This window comes from Anolis carolinensis, chromosome 1, assembly GCF_035594765.1.
Source record: "Anolis carolinensis isolate JA03-04 chromosome 1, rAnoCar3.1.pri, whole genome shotgun sequence".
Classification (NCBI taxonomy): Eukaryota; Metazoa; Chordata; class Lepidosauria; order Squamata; family Dactyloidae; genus Anolis; species Anolis carolinensis.
Genome location: NC_085841.1, coordinates 242,926,677 through 242,946,629, shown reverse-complemented (window position 1 = coordinate 242,946,629; position 19,953 = coordinate 242,926,677).

The following is a 19,953-nucleotide window of genomic DNA, read 5'->3' as shown; positions in this document are numbered from 1 at the left end:
ATCATGGCAAATGATCTTCTGTTTATGCATTTCTTCTCTAAGACAGTTGTCTGAAGAAGAGAAAGTCACTGGCCTTTGATCCACCTACCTTTCCAGTAGAATTGCAGCACTAGAAATAAATCAGCAGAGGAGTACAAAAGAGGCAAAGTACACTGGGAACCCATGCTCTCAACATGCCACACCTTACCTACCCTGTTTCCCCTAAAATAAGACATCCCCAGAAAATAAGACCTAGTAGAGGTTTTGCTGAATTGCTAAATATAAGGCCTCCCCCGAAAGTAAGACCTAGCAAAGTTTTTGTTTGGAAGCATGCCCGTCAAACAGAACACCAGAGCATGCAGGATCAGTAAATGTCCGTACCATAGTGTGTTGTACATGGAAATAATGGTAGTAACAAGAAATTCTTGATAGGATTCACAGTTTGTCTGGTTATGCTGGTTTGTGATGGCAACTACTGTACAGTATATAATAAATGTTCTTTTTTTTTGTTCAACAATAAATGTGAATTCTTCATGGAAAAATAAGATATCCCCTGGAAATAAGACCTAGTGCATCTTTGGGAGCAAAAATTAATATAAGACACTGTCTTATTTTCGGGGAAACACGGTAGCTGTGGCAAGGAGAAAGTGAGAAGGAGAGGCAGATATTGCCACTTAAAGAGTTTTCTGTCATTCCCTCCCAAGCTTGCAACCTGTTGACAGTGCTATGCAACAAGATGTCTTACTAATCATAATGCTGGCATTCCACTAATTACATTGCTTCAGATGGCATTATAGGTCCAAATTTATTCACTCATGACTCTCTTGGCACTCAGCAGCCTCCTTTCCTGAGTCCTATTATTTTGGAGTTTCAATGTGTGCATAAGGGCAGTGCATACACAAAAGCCTTTGCACCCAGCCAAGGAATACTGCGTCCAATGAGGTGTAGAGAGATGAGATTCAGATGCCACCTCACCCAATAAACCAAGACTTTCTCCTTCTCCAGGGCTGCTCACTTTGACATTTGTTTCATGGACTGTGAGAAACACACAATTTCTGAGATTTCACCTTGTACCCAGAAACTTGGCAATCCTAATTTTGTGAACAACAGAATTCGCTTCTGTCGAGACTTCCCTCTAACATGCTAATTTCTCTTGTGATTTTTTAAAAAAATAGCCTCCTAAATGGCTCACTTGTTTTTGAAAAAAGAACTTCAGGAGATGGTAGCATTTGTAAACTTTCTACCTTTAGCAAATCTAATTAAGCACAACACTGGTATTACTGATATGACAAAGACAAAAGAGAAAAAGCAAAACTTTTTCTAATATTACACCAGTGAACAGATGGCATGCAGTGACTGTGCTGGAAAAAAGAGCTGGCCATTTTGAACGGAAAATGTCCCAGTGAAAAGGAATGCATTCATTTTATCATAGGCAAGTATTTATAACATTCCTTTCCCAGGGCTGTATCTATGGTATGTGTGTGTGTTGTGTTTTAAGAAAAACATTATTAAAAATAGAAAAGAGTAGGCTGAAGGAAATGGGCAACTAATATGTGACATTTTCAATGACTGCCAGAAATGGCTTTAATCATGAAGAAGGGACCGTTGCATTTTGTAACTTATTTTTGTAACACGATCATTTTGCTGATTGCTTCATGCCTATTAAATGTGTGCTGACAAAGGCTTAAGTCCAACTGCTAGTTCCAGTTACAGTAAACCTATTAAGTCAATGGGAGCTCCATAAGCATTTCCATTCAGTAAAGATTCATAATGCAGTGTTGTAGTTTAGTGTTGGCCTAACCCTCAAGGAGACTGAATCCTGTCTCAGTGGGAATCCCCACTTACTGGGTGACCTTGGACAAGGCACAATCTTTCAGCCTCAGAGGTACGCAATGGCAAATCTCCTCTGAAAAATCTTGCCAAGTCCTCTAATGTATATATACCGTATGTGCTTTCAAAACACTTCTCAAATAATTCCAATCCAATGAATTTCATATGGTTTTCTCAAGCAAGGAATACTCAAAGGTGGTTTTGCCAGTTTCTTTCTTTGAAACCTATACTACAGCACCTGCCGTTGTTCCATCCAGATACTACCCATGGCTAACCCTGGTTAGCATTTCAGATCAGGCAGGATCTCATGCATTTAAAGTATTTTGCATCACCATAAGTCAAAGTCAACTTGAAGGCACAAAACAAGAACAACAAAATGATTCAATAGTTTGACTCTCATTGGAACTATGTCAAAGACATCTTTCTGTCTCTAGTAATCAAACAATGATAATCAGATACTTCTATTGTACTATCAATTCCCTGGACAACATAAGTTTGCATTTTCCTCATTGTCCCATTTGGTCTTCCTATTATGATTAATACCAGGTTGTGAGTCTGAACCCAACTAGAGTTCCCAGTCAGGAGTATCCCAGACTGATAGATCTCAGGGGCAAAACCTGAGATCTAGGGATGACTTCCTGCCCCATTGCAATGTCACAGAAAGTGAGCCCAGCAATGCCATGAGAAGGTCATTGGTGCACAGGGTGGCCATTAGTCCTGTTATTGCCTGTTCCCCTATTTCATTTTTATAGTCACACTGTGGAGAACTCTCTCAACCAGAAAATAATAATTATAATAATGTTACTAATAATTACCAAATATTTGGGTAGAGGAATTCCAAGTATGTTAACCACGATTGTAGGATAGCAGGACAAATCCTATCTATGTGTAGCTGTTTAATAACAAGGTCAGTGGAGTGTAGCAGGAGTTGCAGCTTTCAGATGTTGGGAATTAAACTGTCTTTATCGTAATATCACATTTGGGAGGTAGGCTGGAGAAGAGTTGATAGAGATGAGAGAGAAGGAAGACAAGAAGTAGGTAAGTATGAGAAGTGTGAAATAAGGTTAAAGAAGATGTGAAAGAGAAAGAGAATAATGGAAAAGGAGCACAGTCAGTGTTTTCTCAATTTGAGACATAATGGGATGCTTGTTATCTTTTAAATAGAAATATACTTGGAAAAGCCTCAGAGCAATGGGAATAAACAGCAATGGACTTTAGCAAATTGCCTTAAGCTTTTCAACTCATTGTGGTTTGATTCTCAGCCGGGCATACCATGGCTTGCCCTCAGATTAATCTACTGAAAATGTTAATTTTTTCTATTCCTCTCAAGCATCTCTGCATAGCATCAACTTTATAATCAAGACCTTCTGCTGAAACATAACCATAAACAATAAAGTGATAACAATGATGGCATTAGCAACAGTTTCAAGATCTACACTGCCCACAACTCTCCCCAGATTGTGGAGATAGATGAATGCCTGACTCTGCCTTCCATCGGCTTCACAGTTACTTCATGCATTGTTGATTGATATCCTTCCAAGAAATTATCATTCTGCAGAAAGAATTGATGATGTCCAATCCATAATGGTAAGAATTAGGTTTAGTCAAAAGAGGGCAGATGAAATAATTCTTCCTCCACTGAAAAGTGTAAACATTCCTTTTCATAAAATGTTCCCCAAAGAATTCTATTAGAGTGCCCTTTCTATCTGAGTAAAAAGGGAATGCAGTTATGAATTAATAAAAGGCGGGAGTCTGATGCAGGATGTTAAAAGGAGTGATTCAGATGTTTCTCTCTCTGCATGCTTAATCAACATGTGGTGAGGACACAGTAGCTCCATCCCTTCCATTGTCAGGTCTATCACTTGGTATAAATGAAATATAATGATCTGAAAAAGAACCTCTATTATCCATGGATGCCATCCATAAGGTTTGGAATCATGGAGGAAGTGGAGCAGGGGATGAGGCCAGCGGTGGATCATCCTCATGCTTTCTTCTCAGCAATATGTTGGGATGGAGGTGAGGCTTTGGAGGTCCCTTTGTCCCCACCTGCCTTTTCCTTCTGCCAGTATCAGGATGGGGCCCTGCCTCTTCCTGACACCAGAAGAAGGGAGAGGCAATGGCAGGCAAGTCGGCTTTGGAGTCACTTCATCTGCCGCTTGCTTCTTTGCACAGGCCGTGCTTCTCCGGGCATTAGGATATAGGGAAGTGTAGATACAGCCACAGTTTAAAATGCCAGCAAGTATACCTTAGTAGTAGTTGTGATTATCTGCCATTTTGGTTCTACAGGTTTTAGACAGGCCTTTAGCATAGTCACAGTGATAAGATTTAGAATGTCTCTCCACCAATTCGTCTGCATTTATAAGTGAGAGAATAATGTTAGCTGTTGAAACTTTTTGTTGAGCCCAGCATTCACATTTCTTCTGTTGCCCAGACAGATTTTTCTGTATTTTCTGGTTGTGCTTCTTCAATTAACACCCCATTAAACAGCACACCTGCAAGGCCTTCTGCTTTGGCAGACTGAGCTGCTGGGTTTTGCCCTGTATCCCATGGGAAAATATTTCTAGATATTTATGTCAGGGAGTCCAGTAGTTATTTTTTTCTAATTGCCTTAGTTTCCATTAGAGTTCGTTGCTGTTGTCAGTTAATAAAATAACATTGTTTTAAAAGAAGAGGCAGACAAAGAGCTGCTTTAAGATAAAATCCAGGGTCAAACAAAATCCTTGCAAGATTTTCTGTATATGTGTGAAAACTGGGCTGCATCTGCCCCCTTCATCACCTGACAGGCTTGTATGATGCAACAGATAGAGTTCTGCACCCAAACCTACACTGCAAAACAGTCATCAGCAACCTGCTCAAGGGCCTTATCAAAAACAGGATACAGGCTGCAAAGCCTTAACTGATATATGACAACATTGGCAGCTTCAGGGAAATACATGCATACCACAATCAAAAACAAAAAGGGAACATCTTCAAAATTGGGCAATTCAGTGGGCAGGAAATATGCATTTCATTTCTTAGGATGTTTTATGTATGTGACATATGTGACTAAGAAAACAGTTCCAGTCTGATGGATAATGCTCTAAAGAAATTGCACACAGAATATATTGTTCCTTGGCAGTTTCTGACAGGTGAAATGCTGCAAGTCTTTTCTAAGGTTAGATTTAGTGAGTGAGTACTGCAGTGGATGTAGACAGCCATTGGATACTTCTGTGATATAATTGCCTACACAACACTATTAAGCCCACTCATATTAGCAGCTCCATCATAACCCTATCCACACAAGTATTCCAAGTTCAGCACAACTTTTTCCAGTGTTTTCAAAATAATGCCTTCAAGTCCTTCACCTGTCATATCACTTATCTTCACAAAACCTATAAATTCTGTTGTCGAAGGCTTTAATGGCCAGCATCACAGGGTTGTTGTGTGTTTTCCGGGCAGTATAGCCATGTTCCAGAAGTATTATCTCCTGACATTTTGCCCACATCTATGGCAGGCATCCATAGGATGTGGGTGAAACGTCAGGAGAGAATACTTCTGGAGCATGGCCATACTGCCAGGAAAACACACAACAACCCTATAAATTCTTCTCTTACTCCTGCAGCTTCAACATCAACATACCTTACTGAGAGGGATAACTGTTCTGAGGTACTCACATCCAAAGTTTCATCTGTCAAAACAGAGAAACACTGTGAAGCATAGCATTTTTCATCAGTTTTTGGAGTATCTTGTCACCATAGATGTCTATTAGTTCATTCAGTATTTGAGAACTAGTACACTGGGCATTCAAAACTGCAATTTTGAGATGACTTTTCAGGTCAGTGTCTCCTGATCTAGCTTCAGGAAGGAAAATATTTGGGGCTAGGTTCTCCAAAAGCCTAGAGCAGGGCATATTAATGAATACTATATAAAAATAGTTCTCAACATATAACAGTATAGTCATCCAATTACTTTGTTTTGTTTTGTTTATGTATTCATTGAATTCTAACACTAACAATCTAATATTATAATCAATATACAAAGAAGCAGAAGAAAGAAAAGGGGAGAGAAAAGGAAAGGAAAGGAAAAAGGGATAACTGAAACAAAAAAAAGATTGCTCGACCATTACTAATAAAATTATATAATCTGACTAAAATTATTAATAGCCATAATCTCAGATTATTACATCATTGGATTTCTTATTGCCCAGGAAAAAAACTCATAAGTTTTTAAAAATCTTTCAATAAATCATTGCCTTATCTTTCAGAACTAATGTTAATTTGGCCATTTGGGCTAAGTCAGCAATTTAGCAATCCATACTTTCAGATTTTATGCTTCAATCTGTTTCCAAGTTCGAGCAAACAGTTTTGGAGCTGTTGTCATATTTTGATGAAATAATCCATATTTACACTCTTTTTATACATGACACTCAACAATGTTAAAAAATCTACCTTTAAATTTTGTTGGATTAACATATAAATCTTAGACCGCTAACTTTTTATCTTTTGATAAGTCCACCACACATGAAAAAGGTGCTCTGTTTATTTTGACATCCCCACACATCCAAGGATTATGTTCACTATAGCCATAGTTACATGTGGTAGGGGTTACCCACAAACAGTTTCACATCCTAAGCTCCTCTGAGCATGAAAAAGGGGTCCATTGCCATTTCCTTCTGGCATATTTAATTCTTTTGTTTGAACCTCTTCAACTATGATTCATTGCTCACTCTGTTTTGATTATGGACAGGTGTTTCATTCATTAAAGATAAAAGAGAACATGCCTCAGAGGCCTTCTTCAAATATTGCCTGTATCTTTAATGTGTGTGAGGGTTTTTTTTCTGTAGTCTCATGTTTTTCCTGAATCATCTCTGTAAATCATGATTTCCCAGTTCATACACTTCTTTCAAAACAACCATATTATTCAAACACCCTTTTAAATTCCCTAAAGTATGTATGAATAACAACACTCTTTTTGGCAACTACTTACAATCATTATCATATTTTAAATACATTTTAAGTTGAGATGCCTTGTATTATAAGAATTATTTCAATGAAAAATTAAAGATCAACAATAACAAAATGGAACTACCACCACCCCAATATTATGAGAAGGCATAAAATAAATGCATTGTATTACTGTTTTCAGTTTGGGTTTCTGGAATGCAAACTGGAAAGGCCTGCTGTATTTTACCTTGATTGGTTGATACGCAAAACTTGCTGGAAAACCCCCTTCTACACAGAAATTGTAGGTCAAGAGCAACCTTCTCCTCCCTCCAGTACAGGAATGAAAAAAAAACAGATCAATAATCCATCTATGACTAATAGACATGTGCACAATTTCATTTTTGTGTACCAGATTCAAATGATTTGGCCAATTTGGTTGCCAAATGCATGAAAATGAACCTGGCACAGGGCAGCTGAAGCCTCAGCTGATACAGATCACAGAAACCAGATCTTTTTTAGCTAATGGGAGCTAATAATGGGGACCAATGGGGCTGAGCATCACTCTACCTTAGGCAAAGATGGTGGTGTGTGGGCAGGGCAGCCTCACTAATCAGGAAAGTTGTGGCTCCTTCTTTGCTTTTTTCCTGCTTGAGGCAAGTGGGAACTCGCTTTCTCAGCAGCACTTTGTGTGGCACAAGCATTGAAGGAGCCTTATGCTTACTTCCAGGGCATGATGGGAGTTGAAATTTCTCTCTGTGTGTGTTTCTCACTTTCTTTCTCACCTAACCAGAGGCCTGGTTGACTGTGTCCATCCCTTCTCCTCCCCTCTTGGGGAGTGTATTTGAGACTTCAATTCCCTGAACCTCCTCTTGTGGATTCCTTTAAAATGACATGATAACAAGGTCCAAAAGATAAAAAATTCCAAAATATTAGTCAATTGGTGAAACATTCTGAAACTTGGCAGACTTGCAGTAGAAGATGTGGTCTATAAGTGAGGCGAGTTTCATGCTGATAGGCCTAAAATGAAGGAGAAATTAGTCTCTAAAATTTCCCTGTTGCCACCAGTGGACACATTTTCCAGCATAAAAACAGAATTTGGGAAGTTCCCTAAAAACGAAACAGGGAGGCAGCCAAAAACCGGACACCAAAAATGGTATGGGTTTTGCCTAATTGCACTAATACCTTTTCAAATGTGTACTTTTTAACTGATGATATGCTTGAACCTGCTGAGCCTGAAGCTGTGAAGACACCATTGTAGCCCCCAAGAGCCCAGTGTAGATTAAACTGAAGAAACTTGGTCCATTGACAACTGCCAGGAGTTTCATATGAAGAGTTGCATGTGATTCCAGGAAAAGTGCATGGATATAGGAAAACTTTTAAGTGGTAAGAGGTCTCCTCAAGTAAAATGGTCTGTTGCCTGAGAGACATAATGTTGGCAGCCCTGCACCTGAGCAGTTCTTCAGCCTTAGTCCTGGCTAAGGCATATTGTTGAGAGCAATGTATGTACTGAGCTGTACATTTGGTCAGCTGTTCCCACATCCTTTGATCTATATTATGAGCAATCTGATGGTGCAGAGTTTGAATAATGCTTGAATTGGGTTCTGGTATACACTTGCCTGCCTGTTATTGAAACTTGGCTGATTTTGAACCTTGTCTGCTGTTTCACTATACCTCTGTATCACCCTCATCTGTTTTATCTGATTTTTCTGGTAGAACTCTGACTTTCCCTTTGTTTTTCCCCCTTGTCCAAACACTTATTGTCCAGCACTTTAGTAGTCTTCGTGCATAGACTGTCCTCACAGTGCTTTCTTGACTATTTTGGCCTGCCTGGAATATGACATAATGAGCCAGGGTGCTATGATAAAACACAGAAAGGTTCTTATAAGAACAATTGTTCACCCCAAAAATTCAAATCAGGCATTCAGGGTGTTGCATCATGTTGTCACAGAATTTGGACTAGTTACTTCTGGGGTCTCTAATTTTCTGTCTGGGATTCAGTGAGTTTTAGACCCTACCCCCATCCCCCACATTTCCCAGGCTTTGCGTAGTTAGTTGTAGAAAGCTACAGATAACAACACAAACAATTAAGTTAATATTTCAAGCTCAGTAGAGTTATCAAGCATTCCCATTTCTGTTCTGTCCACTAAATATAATAACAACAACAACAACAACAACAACAACAACAACAACAACAACAGTATTACCTGTAGATTCCCACTTCTGGCTATTAACCCACCTCGAGCCATGAGGAGAGACAGGTAAGAAATACTATTATTATTATTATTATTATTATTATTATTATTATTATTCCATACTTCCTTTCCCAAACAAGTTCACCTTTGTTTCAAATATGAAGAATGGCAAATAAGTTACATAAAGTTATCTAAGTTCTGAAAAGGTCAATGTGATGATAGTAATATTTATTATAATATAATGGTTTGAGTGTTAGAATCCAGGTGACCAGGGTCTAAATCTCTATTTAACCTAATAAATCCACTGGGAGACCTCAGATAAGTCACATTTCCTCTGCTCTGAAAGAAAAAAGCCCTCTGAATTAATTTTGCCCATTAAAATGTTACGATAGGGATGTTGTAAGCTGGAGTTGATTTGAAGGCACATAAATCAGCCTCTTGCTATTGGATAAGTTACTCTGAATATTTGTCTTTGCAACGGATACTCACAGTCAGCCTCATCAGATGAAGGTAGAGAAGTGTCTTCTCCCAGCTTTTTTGTGCCACTGGCACAGAGTCCCTTGGAGCCCATCGCATGACACAGGGCTACTTCCAGCGGGACTCCAAGGGGCACAGAGAAACAGAGCCAGTGGAGTTGGGTGTACACTCAACTCCTCATACAAAAAAGGCTGATCAAACAAAGAGGAAGCAGGGGAAACGTTGTGGGAAGGGATGGCACGGATCATGATGGTAGGAACACAACCAGATAGTTCCCTACACTGCCCCATGATTTCCCCTGCTGTCCCCTGCTTTACAAAGGGCTATCTGAAGAGATGCAGCAAGCCTCATTTAAATATTCCTTCAAATACAACAAGGCAATATCCAGGTTATACATACTGAATTGGTTAAGATTATTATTGTAATGAAAACTTGGCCACATCTTGATCTGAAAGAAACTCTTGGAATGTATTGGTGGAACCCTCCTATTATAGCTATTAACGCAAAAGAATTCAATATGCCCCAAGGAATTGGTAAAGGGCCCTTATTTTAAGCACTAAACATTACGGCAATCCAGCTATGATTCATTGCAGAATGGAGAGGGAGCTGATTCATTCTTTCCTATTCTTTCTGCTTCCCATATCTGTTGAGGGATCCTTCAGAATACGTATCAGAGCACAATAGGCCTGCACTTTAAGAGAGGGACAGATAACACCCTCTGTTTTGCTGATGGAAGCCTTCAACTGGCAGAAGGACTCTCAGCTTTATCATAAAGCCTTTTCATCCTTACTTGCTTTCAGTCTTTGTACATATGATATGACAAACAAGAAATCATATTAAAGAGTTCGTGCATACTCATAAAGCGTTCCTATCAAATGGAACCACTAATTTAGGTGGCCTTGGTAGACACAAATCCCCTGCCCAACTTACTGGGCAGGGTAGTTGTGGCAGCAGGTGCTCTTCTCCACCTGCCATCTTCATGAGCTCCTTTTTCACAGGGGGCTTTAGGTCTTCACACACTCACAGTGTTCAAATAGCCTTGCAGCCAATTGCAGCCAGAGTCATGGCTCACTCTGATTGGTTTGTTTGGGCATACCTGAGTGAAAACATTTTCACTTAGGTCATCTACCAGCTATAAAAACCTGCAAGGCTCCTCCTTCAGTTCAGTTACCTTCTTGCTCTTCCTACCCTCCCACCCTCTGTTGGTTTAGTTATTGTTTCTGCATTTATCTCTTTGTCATAAATTGGGGGCTGGTGGCATGGGCCCTTGATCAGGTACTGGCTTGTTCTCCATCCCATTTGGGGTCATCCAACAGACTAGCAGCACTAGCAACAGTTGGGGGGCGGATTGTTGTGTTGGTTCCCATCTAAGTTTGTGCCCTACTTACATCAGAAAGGTTAAGTAGCAGTAAGCAGAACTTTCTTACATGCTTGAGATACAATTACATTCCTCTTTTTGTGGTGTGTAGAGTACTTAGAAAAAATATGGCTATTAGCAGCTTATTTTGGTTTTTTTAGGCTACAATACACTCTCTCTTAAAGTATGAGTTGAAGTCTGCAGTCCTGCTGAACTGTGACATGCATGTGCTTTATATTTCTTGCATTCTGTTGTTGTTGTTGTTGTTGTTGTTGTTGTTGTTGTTGTTCTTCTTCTTCTTCTTCTTCTTTCTCTCCTCCTTGTCATCATCCTCCTTCTCCCATAACATACACACAGAGACTTGTTTGTTGTATTTAATTCCTACCTTTCATCCAATGAGCTCAAACTGACCTACATGAATTTTCTCTCCTTTTATTGTTACCATAATTCCTTAAGCTGTATAACTGAAAGGGCATGTGGCTGCTTCAAAATCACCAAGAAAATTGCATTGTTCAGGAGTAAGCAAAACCTGATTTTCTCAGCTTATAAATATAAATTAATAAATAACTTTATTTGTATTCTACCCTATCTCCACAAAAGGACTAGGGCAGTTTCCAACATCAGAAAGCACACATTCAGTGCCTATACAATAAAAACTATAAATACAAGTACATTAACCGAACACAAAATAAACCAACCTATACCATTTTAGATTCACATATATTAAATTAACACACATGTCAAAAAAACCCATATTATCTGAAATTAAATTATATCGCATATAAAATCATGAACCTGAATTCACCAAGAGTTCACAACAATCACCAGGTTAATTTAAAATGATGTTAAAATTAATATATTTACCTGTAATACAACACTTCACTACATTACACTGAGTCTAAACTAGAACAATCTTTTGGATAATTTTTTTGTTCTCATAAAAATATCTGTCCTTACCCTAAATCCCAGATTTACTGGTTCAAGTAAGTTTATGATGGTGTGCCGTCGAGCCTGGGGCTGTACTCTTAGTGAAAGAGGAATGGACGTGACATCTTTCCCCAGGGATTGCTTCTTGCCCTCCTTTAGGGAAACTGGAACTCCCAAGGACCAAAACACTGTAGTTAACTCAAAAACTGGATTTATTCTTCACAAAGGGGGTAAAAGAAAATATACATTACAGTCTTTGGTTGTTTAAGTCCATGAAGCTTGTCCAGATCCCTCTTTCTCTGGCTGTGAATGCCGGAGCAAACTCAGCCTCAGTCCAATGACCTATATCTGAAAACAAGAGTCTTCCTCTGTTGCCAAAGGACTGATGTGAAGGCGCTTGAGACTCCTCAACGTTGTTCAGGTTGGCCCTGAACATGAAGTGTGAGTCCCAAGGGTAAGAACCTCAGAATTGGTGCTGAGAGGTAACTTTTGAAGGGCTTTTTGAGCCAAGCCTCTCTTTCACGTCCATCCGATAGAGAACTTGCTGATGGAATGAGAAGGAGGAAACACAGTCCTACTCCAGGAAGAGGTGGAGCCAAACAGTTTTGCTGAGTGAGCAATATAACAGGTACAAACAACATTGATTGACAGATATAAATAACCAATCCAACTACATTTACAGGGTAAGGGCAAAATCAGGCATGATACAACAATTCAAATCTTGAAACTTATAGTTCCAACACATAGATGGCGCCACTCGCACCGTCACAGATGGAATAGTAGTATTTGTTCACTAGAAGCTCCACTGGTGTCTATCCACCCTCAGTTGTAGGACCTGAACTGGGGTGAGACATATGCAGGTCAAAGGAGCAACCTTTATTCTGCTGGATCCTAAATCTCTCCATTTATTGAGAGTCTCCAGGAACAAGACCTGGAGTAGATAATTTCTTCCCCAGTGCAACCAGAAGTGGCAAAAGAGAACTGCAAAAACAAATCACAAACTCTCCATAAACTCTTTTGCAAGTCAGCAAAAGTTTAAAACCATACCATCATATACCACTGCCATTCTACTCTCATTTGTAGCCCCACTTAAGCTTGCTCTGAAAAATTGTTTTAATATGTATAAATCACATATTAGCTAAATACCCAAATAAGTTTAATACATACAGTAGAGTTCCAGTTATCCGACTTCCCCTTATCTGACACACCGTATTATCCGATGCGCCAGTGTCTCGCCCCTCCTGGCAGGTGGGGCTTGGAGAGGCCTGCTGCGCATTGCTGTTTTTCTAGGCAGAAACAAACCTCTCCAAACCGGGTGTTTGCCGGGCGGGACATGATGCGACTGGTACAGACTTTTCCCTCCCAGCAAGCACTCAGCGCTTGGAGAGGCCCCCTGTGCGTGCTGTCTAGAAAACAGATGTTTTTCGAGGCAGCAGAGGGTCTCTCTAAGCCGGTTGCTTGCCAGAAGGAAAAAGCACCTGGCTTGCCAGGAGAGATAATAGGGCCTCCCTATTATCCAACAGTTTTAGTTATCTGACATTCGGCCCACCTGTTTATATCGGATAACCAGAACTCTACTGTATTTCAAAAGCTTACTGTGTTTTCTGGGTCTAATTTTGAATACTTTAAATAACTATAAAAGGTAAAGGTTTCCCCTGACGTTAAGTCCAGTCATGTCTGACTCTGGGGGTTGGTGCTCATCTCCATTTCTAAGCCGAAGAGCCAGCATTGTCCGTAGACACCTCCAAGGTCATGTGGCCGGCATGACTGCATGGAGCGCCGTTACCTTCCTGCTGGAGCGGTACCTATTGATCTACTCACATTGGCATGTTTTCGAACTGCTAGATTGGCAGGAGCTGGAGCTAACAGCGGCCGCTCATGCTGCTCCCGGGGTTTGAACCTGGGACCTTTCGATCTGCAAGTTCAGCTCAGCGCTTTAACACACTTCGCCACCGGGGCTCCTCCTGAAATAACTATACCTGGTGTTAATAATGCAGATCAAATGTAGATATTTCAGAACCTAAGTTAATTATACAGATCATTAATCATTACTGATCTGTTTGTGCCTCCTGTTTTTTTTAAACATTAATACTTGTAAATTCTGAACACTCAGGACTGAATGCCAGGACTGAATTCCAGCGCTAGAATTAGAGAAAATGGGCAGACTTTGTGAAATATATAAACCCCAGCTCTGATTTCCCTGATTGCATCTAAGACATGTCCCTCTATGTCCCTCTTAAAATAATACCTGGAAGGAGGCAGGTATCACAAAAGTTAATGGGGAAGAAACTACTTATGTCTCAACAATTCAAAAGTTTGTTTTGGGAAAATGGGAAAGAGGAGACTGGCAGTGACTACTACCTATGATGCAAATATATTCTCTCCAGTTACAGAGCCAGTGTGTTTTTATATGAGAAAGTCAGCATGGCATAGGAGTTTGAGCATTGAACTAGGGGTGCAACCACACTGTAGAATCAATGCAGTTTGAGAGCTATGGCATTATGGAATTGTAATTTGCGGAGGCACTCATATTCTTTGGAAGAGAACGATAAAGACTTTGCAAAACTACAGGCATAATACCAAGCATTGAACCATGACATTTACATTGGTAACAAGCTGTAATAATTCTATGTTGTAGATGCACCCTAGATCTCCAGAAGATCAGGGTTTGAATCTCTGCTCAGCCTTGGAAGCCCATTGGGTGACGTCGGACAAGTCACAATCTCTCAGCATCAGAGGAAAGCAATGGCAAACTCATTTGAATACATCTTGCCAAGAATACTCGATTATAGGGTCACATTAGTATCACCATAGCTCAGAGTTGACTTGAAAGCACATTAGCAACAATCTGTAATTTTTATCAGTTGCTTATTAATTGTCAGAGGGAGGGTGCTTCTCCTGCTCTTCCAATGATACATCAGGTTGGACACTATACGAAAATAATACTGAAGTGGTTCAGACCACCGGTGCTGGAGTGAGTTAAACCCTTGAGCTGGCAGGACTGATTGGGTTGCTGACCGGAAGGTTGCAGGTTCGAATCCAACCTGGGGAAAGTACAGATGTGCTACCTCTATCAGCTCCAGCTCCACATGGGGATATGAGAGAAGCCTCCCACAAGGATGATAAAAATATCAAAAACATTTGGACGTCCCCGGGCAACGTCCTTGCATATGGCCAATTCTCTTACACCAGAAGTGACTTGCAGTTTCTCAAGTCGTTCTTGACACGAAAAAAAGTAGCAGACCTAAGCCTGAACATAGAAAAGAGGAGTCACTAACCTTGTCTGCATTTGCAGCTGCCATGTTTTACTGCTCATGTAAGAAGATAACTTACTGGAGCAGTTAAAAAAAGGAAAAGAAATGTTATCAACATCAATATATTATCTGAAAAACTGCTTCATCATCATATGAACAAGAAATATTTGAGTGAAGCCAGCCCATAGCTATCATTTTCTAAGCAACCTTGCACAATTTTGATGTCCCAGCTTGAACTCTACATAGAGTACACAGACAAATCATTTCTTTAGCTCAGCCCCGTTGTCTTTAGTCTTAAAATGTAAAAGTCTTTTGAACATTGCTCTGATTATTTTTGGACTTGTCATTGTGTTTAGAAAACTTTATTCCCTGAGTCCATTCCATTTTCATGAATGTTTCTTTAAACCCCAGCCTCAATTTAAATGTTTATAATTTGTATGTATTCTTTTGAAATAACATATTTTAAAAATGGATAAGAAGCTGTCTGTCAGCTGTGGAATCCTTTTAAAATATTTCTGCAATAATGCAAGCATTGCTATTTATTTAGACACAGAAAAGTAATTTTTAAGAAAAAAAGAAGAAGCAAGAACTTGGCTAGAAATAACAACACAATCAGCAGATGCTTTTAAAGTATTATATAGGGGGGAGTAATTCTTTCAGCATGGTCCAGCCAAAGTTGAACCCTTCTAAATGTGTTTAGTTCTCCCACAGAAAGTAGTAGAATTTAATAATGTTTTGCTCTAGCTAGATTAAATCCTAAATAAATAGATACAAAATGAGAAATTAACTCTCGAGACAGCAAAACCAGTGTGGAGGATTTGGAGGAAATCGTTCCAAACTATAGAGGAGTAGTTCAGTATATCTCAAGACTTAGCAATGGCAGAAGTGGCAGATTATTTAAAAAAAAAAACCTCTTAAATTCTGGCTTGTCCTCTACAATTTACTACAGCAAAAGAAAAAAGTTGCATAGTACAATAAAAAGCAACACTCGCACAAAATATGAAGTTGTCAAACTACATCACATGGAAGTATGGATTAAGGCCTAAGACCTGAACTGCAAAGATACTTCTCAATCCACAATTCTTCCCACCAGGAATTCTCAGAATTTCAAAGCATTGTTATCCCTTTTCAAATATTTCAGATATTCTTTCTGTTCCTACTAAATCTCAGCTGCTAATATATCCAGAGGGTTCACCACTATTCAATTTTTTTCTTACTCTGCAATTATGAATGTTAGATATTTACTTTATAAAGCACATGCTGAATTAATAATAATATAAATAATAATAAACCCTGCCACCATCTCCCCGAAGGGACTCAGGGCGGCTCATAAAAAAACTGGGAAAACTTATTGACTCGAGTATACGACAGGGGTGGGAAATGCAGCAGCTATGGGTCAAATTCAAAAATAAAAAATAGATATTAATAAAATTGCATTATTTGAGGCATCAGTGGGTTAAATGTTTTTGAATACTTATATAAAACTTTAATTTAAGATAATAATAAGACTTTAATAAGATAAGACTGTCCAACTCTGAATACCTATATACTCAAGTATAAGCCAACCTGAATAGAAGCCAGCCAGGACCCTCATTCGAGTATAAGCCGAGGGGAGGTTTTTCAGCCCTAAAAAGGGCTGAAAAACTAGGCTTATACTTGAGTATATACAGTACGTTTGCATAAAACAGCATACTAATATAAACCCAACCAATTTAGAATCCAACAGACGCAGCAAAGCTGCAGATAAAAAATTCTCAGGACTTCCCCACAATCTCAACAAGATCCTACGAATTGAATGAAAACCCCCCATGGACCACATAGGGGCTGTCCATTGTCTGGCCTTGTTATTGTCTTTTCTTTTCTTTTTTGGACTCGGGGGAAGGGGTGTGGTTTTTGAGCCCAGAAAATTTCATGGATGAGATATGAACAATTGAAAATATAAACAGAGGAGTTCCTGGACATAGATTGTCCTATGAAGCCCCAGGGAGGGAGTTTTCAACATCTCCAGAATTTATGGAAAGTTGCTGTCATGACCCATTTACAAAGCAGAAGGCTTGCTGGGGGCCATGCAACTCCAGTTCCAATCTGGGATGGTGAAAATTAAGAGTCAGCTACAGGACAAATTGTCCTTATTTTCTTTATCTCAATTCTCATGGCAACAGAGTGGATGTGAGGTGAAACATCTGTTTTGATTTGGATGAGCATTATTTATCTTTCTCTTGCCTCTTTCCCCTTGTCTCACAACTTGATTTATTTTCACATTTGGAAGAAAGGCCACTCATAAAAGTGTAGTATTGCCTCACATGGTGTTCCAAGGCATGTACCTTTCTTCATCTTTGCTACACAAACCCGAGAAAGATATTCCCATGTATCCATGGGTGCTTGCAACTACACCATTGCAACCCTATGATTCCACATTAATTTCTATTGATGTATCCTAAGAAATCCTGGGGTTTGTAGCTTGGTTCTGAATACCCTCCCTAAACTACAAATCCCAAGTTTCTATAGAATGTTATCATGGCAGCTATAGATGAATCATACTGTTACAAGGGACCCCATATGGTTATTTACTTGTTAAGGTTATTATACTGTAGTTCTTTTTAATCTACCTATATCAGCTGAATAATAATAATAATAATAATAATAATAATAATAATAATAATAATTATTATTATTATTATTATTATTATTATTATTATTTATATATCGCTCCATCTCATTGAGAGGAATCTGGGCGGTTTCCAACATGAACATAAAAAACATTCAATTGTCAAAAAAAAAACAACAACCACCATACAGCAAAGTTAAACATAATAAACAACATCATAAGACAGAACCAAAACAATCCTATTAAAAACAGACATCAATTACAAATCCAAACCAATATACTCCATCAAGGATTCAAATACCAATAATGACATATCATTTGCAAATGCTTTGTCGATATGTATGATGTGGAGCCAGTTTACAATTTTCAAGGAGGGGAATGCAATCCTGCTTCATTTTATTCCAATTATTTAATTTATTTATTTATTTGCAGTATTTATATTCCGCCCTTCTCACCCCGAAGGGGACTTAGGGCAGATCACAATGTACACATACAAGAAAAACATTCAATGCCATATGAACATAGAGACAGAGACAAAGACAGAGACACAGAGGCAATGTAACCTTCTCCAGTTTTCAGCTTCCTGAGGGTATGCTCGATTCCGGCCCAGGGGGAACAACTGCTTCATCATCCACTGTGACGCCGACGTCCTCATTCCAAACGCTGCTGGACAATTTTTATGATGTCATCAATTAGTTAAATTAGCCTCCCCACATACTGGTACCTAAATTGCCTACTTGATAGATGCAACTATCTTTTGGGTTGCTTAGGTCAACAACAAGCAGGGCTATTTTTTATTTTAATGGTTGGGTGCTCACTCCGACACAGGCTGGCCTCGAACTCATGACCTCTTGGTCATAGTGATTTATTACAGCTGGCTACTAACCAGCCTGCACCACAGCTCGCTGGCTACTAACCAGCCTGCGCCACCCCCACATTTAATATAATTAAATATATTATTTGAAAGACCTGTGTATATTTTGCAATATAATATCCATTTCATATAATTCTGTTGCCATACAACTGTAGCAGAAAACATCGATAATTAGAATTGGGTGCTAATGTGAATCAGAACAGAATGTGGAAGCCATAACTTAGTAACTGGTGGCCAAGGGGATAAAAGCCTCGTGACTTGAAGGCTGGGTTGCTGACCTGAAAGCTGCCAGGTTCGAATCCCACCTGGGGAGAGTGCAGATGAGCTCCCTCTATCAGCTCCAGCTCCATGCGGGGACATGAGAGAAGCCTCCCACAAGGGTGGTAAAAACATCAAAACATCCGGGCATCCCCTGGGCAACGTCCTTGCAGACGGCCAATTCTCTCACTCCAGAAGCAACTCCGGTTGTTTCTGACACGAAAAAAACAACAACTTAGTAACAGCTTGATCAGGCAAGATTATGGGAGTTACAGGCAGAAAGAGTGGGCACACACAGGCAAAAAGACAATATAAGATTACAGTGAAGCAAAGCAAAGAAACCACAGTTTGATTACACAGTCAAGGAGTTGTGACTTGAACCTCTCCTTCGTGTTTCTACCTGCCTTACCCTGAACCCTCCAGATCAGAGACTACTTTCCTATGAATCTTTTAACCACATTGTCTGTTTCTTTGTCTGTTGATGTGAAAAGCAATTGATCTAAAGCAGAGAGCCTCTTGGGTGCACGGAGACACTCCACACAATTTGAAACCATGGGAAATCAGGGTTATATTACAGGAAGAGTCTCCATGCATTCAAGAGACTCTCTTCAACAGACTTTTTTCATGTGAGCACAGCAGTGATGGAGGGGAGATCTATATATATAAAAGGGTAATGGAATCACGGCACCGGACAAAACAGCTAAACTAAATGCTTCACAACCTCAAAAATTGACAGCACAACCTCTCATCCACGCCTCTACGTTCATACAACAAAAGAAAAAAGAAAAATTAAGTCCTAGCCACAGCAACGCGTGGCCGTGCACAGCTAGTGACTTATAAATTCCCTTCCTTGTGTGTTCAACTTATCCTTATTTAAAATATTTGAAAATGCTCCTCTTTATCTGTTTCATATAACCCTCCTTATTTTTCTATTATGTATACTGTCTTCAGGAGCCCCGGTGTGGACTTAACATCAGGGGAAACCTTTACCTTTACTTATACTGTCTTCAATCATATTATAAAGTAGATCACATGAAAGAAAACAATATCAACTGAAGCTTGATGCCCCTCACATGCCCCTAAATCACTTTGTCCTGGTTCTGTCTATTGTCATGGCATAGAGATTTAAAGAATATTCACAAATATTCTCATCCTTAACAAAACATTGATATTCAAGAGATCCCATTGAAATATTACAAGATTTTGGCATGGGTTGTTGCTGGTTTGCAACAAATTTGTTTCTGCAAAAAAATGTTTTGTCCAACCTTTCCCCCA